The sequence below is a fragment of the Lissotriton vulgaris genome, chromosome 5 (genome assembly GCF_964263255.1).
Source record: "Lissotriton vulgaris chromosome 5, aLisVul1.2, whole genome shotgun sequence".
Classification (NCBI taxonomy): domain Eukaryota; kingdom Metazoa; phylum Chordata; class Amphibia; order Caudata; family Salamandridae; genus Lissotriton; species Lissotriton vulgaris.
Window position 1 is genome coordinate 1041385783 of NC_141693.1, and position 3488 is coordinate 1041389270.

General features: G+C 57.8%; 1 non-coding gene across 1 annotated transcript; it reads right to left on the reverse strand.

Annotated features, from left to right (window-relative positions):
• Positions 1-824: 824 nt before the first annotated feature.
• On the reverse strand, positions 825-896 carry TRNAE-CUC (transfer RNA glutamic acid (anticodon CUC)). Its single transcript has one exon. It is a non-coding gene; the product is annotated as a tRNA-Glu (tRNA).
• Between the last annotated feature and the right edge of the window lie 2592 nt (positions 897-3488).

Here is a 3488-nt window from a genome sequence, read left to right on the forward strand (position 1 = left end):
TAATACTGCCCCTCCCACCGGGAGTACATAAGCAGTACTTACCCAGCATTCCGCCTGTTCTTTTTTCTGTCTGTCAACAGAATGGATGGTGTGCTGGTGCTGCTCTTGCCTGGCTGGAGTGGCAGTACTTTTTTCGCCCCCTGCCCGGCTGCCTTGCTGTGCGGGCGCAGGGTTCCCTGGACTGTCTCCTGGCCTGCCGGGCTTGCTGGGCGTCAGTCTCTATTGGAGCCGGTGTTCTGCTTGCACTGCGTGCACCTCCCGGTCCTTTGCGGCTGAGGATAGAGTTCCCGGTTGCTTCCGGGTCGCAGGCTAGTCTTCCCGAGCTTGGCCAGGAGAGACATGCCTCGCTGGATGGGCTCCTGCCGGTCTCCTGGATGTGTTGCAGTTGGAGTGGGGGCCTTGTTCCTGGGGTTGTCCCCCACTCCGGGTGAGTCCTGCTTGCCGGGTTTTTGTTTCCTTCCTTGATGCTTACTGGTGGCAGCGATGACAACGCGTAAAGGCATGCAGTTGCAGGCTATCCTGGATCACAGTGTGGATCAGTTAGCACATGCATTGCTCACGATCAAAATAGTACCCAAACAGTGATATGCCCTGTCTTGCTACTGTGTGGTAACAAGCGCTGGGGTAGCGTATTCGTTTCCAGTGTTTCTCAGGAAATGTTTCAACATTAATGTGCATGTGATGTTCCTGTTCCCGGTGGTGGTGGGGGCCTTGTTGCGCTGTTGGCCCCCGCCCTGGATTTTTTTTTGCTGTGCTGGTGCCGGTCCTGGACTTATGGCGGGCTGGCAATTTTGGTGTTTGCCTCACAACGCACAGGGGACTCCTGGGAATGCCGGGGTTTGAACCCGGGGCCTCATACATGAGATGCATGCGCTCTGCCACTGAGCTACGTCCCCGCTTCTGTCCTCCGTAAACAGTTATTTATTTATTTAAAGAGTTTTATATAGCACTGGCTAGACCCGTAGGTATCAGAGTGCTTTACATGAGAATCAACAATGTTACAGAAAAAGATCGCCATCTTACACAATGAATCATAAAATAGTCAATACAATTACGAGAGGAGAGAAAGGAAAGAGAAAAGTAGAGGAGGGGGCAGGGAAGGTGAGAAAGGGAGGATAAGTGAAGAGACAAACAAGGAGAGACTAAAAGGAAGTCTGTCTAAAGACCGACTGGGTAGGTGACGACCGAGGCGAGAATCCATGGTCCATCTCCCCATTAGCTAAACCAGGTAGCTCCATCGGGCATTGGCCCACGCGGCTGCCTCCCGGGTGCACTGTTCTCATGGATCGCTCCCCTGCGCGGGCGGTCACCATGTGGCCGGTGTTGGTACTCTCCGGTGGCCGCCAGAGCCTCGAGTAAAGCTTGGAAATGTTTATTTAGTGCTTGCACGTGATAGGGGTTTTTGTTATACGTTCCTGCTTGTCCTGCTGCTGCTGCCGCTCCCCCGCTACTCCCAGGGGTTTGTTGCCCTGGTCGAGTGTGCCTTCGGTTGGGTCTGTGCTTCCTGTGTGGACTCCGTCATGGTGCTCTCTGGGGCTCTCTGCCCCCGCCCCCACCTTCGGAGCTTGGTTGTCTGCCCGGGGTCTGTTTGGGTGGCGACTCATTCTTGGCATTGTTGTGTGGTGACCGTGTCATTACGTGTACAAGCTGCGTATGCTCGTGCAGTGCCGCTTTGCCCGTGTCTAGGCGCTAGCCTTCTGCCTCCGGGTGCTTCTTGTACATGCACACGGGTGTTGAGGTATTGCGCTGCTGTCCTGGTTTTTCACTTACGGTCGGGCGCTGTGGTTCAAGGTTCGGTGCTTGTCATCAGCGCTGATTCCTGGGCTCCTCTCCCTTGGTCTCCGTGGTTAGGGTTTCTGTCTCTGGCCTGGGGCCTTGCCTCCTGCTCACCCCTGCTCCCGTTTGTTCTATGGGGTAGGACGCTCCAGTTTGCTTCTCGCTTTGGGTCGCTTCTTCCTGCCTCGGATTGGCGTGGGTTCCTGTTGCCTCTGTGGTGGCTGGTTCCTTTTTTTGCTGGCTCTGCCTGTGCTTGCTCCTTGGGTTCCCAGTGTTGTTGGGGTCTCCCTGCCTGCTTGCTTACGCCTTGTGCTCTTGTGTCGGCATTGCCTCTCGCTTCTTCGGCGGCGGCCTGTTGGGGGTGTGAATCTGTTCCCCCCTGCTTCTGGCTCCTCCGTGGCTGCCTTCCCCCTGCTGGTGGTGGGTCGGTGTTCCTGCAACTTGGGCCGCTGGGGGGGAGGGGTCCTGTTGACTCCCCTGGGTTCCTGTTGGCCTGCCGCGGTTTTCTCCACTTTTCTTTCCTGCCCCTCTGCATCCCTGCTTCTTGGGGTGTCTCGGGTGCGGGTGTCCTGGCCTGGCCTTGGGTGTGCTGCGTGCGCCTTTTTTTCTGGTGCCCTTCCCTCCGCTGCGGGCTGGCTGTTGTATTGTGGCCTCTGTTCCGCTTGGGTGTACTGGTTCTTCGCCTCTGCTTCCTGGCTTCTGCTTGGTTGGTCGGGCCACTGTCAGGATGGCCGAGTGGACTCAGGCGCCAGACTATAGAGAGCTTGCTCTTCAGCGTCGCTGAGCCTTCTGGTCTCCTCCATATTGGGGATCCTGGTTCCTGGCTTTGTTGGACTGCGCCTGGTTCCTCTTGCTCCTTCCCGGGTTTCTCCTTCGCTCCGGCCTGGGGTTCGGGTGTTTGTTCCGGGGCCTTCTGTGGGCTTGGGTTGCTTCTGGGGTCTGGCTGCTTCTGCCCTGGCTCTCCCTGTGCTTGCCTTTGGCTTGCTTCTGGTGTTCCTGGCCTCCCCTCCTGGTTCTGTCGTATTTCCTGCCTGGTTGGTTCCTGTCTGGGGGCCTCCTGGGGGTGACTGGTGGAGATTTTTCTGGCTGGTGTGGTTGGGCGCCTGCTCTTCTTTCCCTGATGTCCCCCCTCTCCCCCCCCGGTTTGTTTTCCGGTGGTGGTTCGCCTTTTGGTCCCTGGGGTTCGTGCCGCTGCTGTCTGGGCCTGGCTGTCTTTTGCTGCTTCCACGTCCAGGCGTGCAGCCTGTTTCTCCTCTTCTGTTCTGCAGTTCTCCAGGTTGGTGGCCTGTGGCCGTGTCCCCCTTTCTGAGCCTGCTTTCGTCTGCTCTCTATTTTTGGGCGTGGTCGGGCCGGGTTAGACCCTGCCTGGCCTCCGGGTGCTGCCGGGTGCTGTTGGCTTCTTAGTCGGTCTGCTCTCGGGTGTGTTTGCTCCCTGGGTTGTTCTGGTCTTGTCTGGTTCCCTTGACTGGGTGTCTGCTGGGGCTTTTCCGCTCCTTTTTGGGCTCTGCTTCCTTGCCTGGGCTCTCTTTTTGGTCCTGGCGGGGTACTCTGCTGTTGTAGCCGCATCCTGGTGGGTCCTTCTGGGGTCCTGTGGCTCCGGGTCTGCGGGTTTCCTGCTGGTTCGGGTTGGCCTCGGGCTGTGCCTCCTGGGATTTCTGGCTGTGCTGTCCCTTTTCGGGCTACTGTTGGGAGTGTTTTGCCGGACGTTTCCT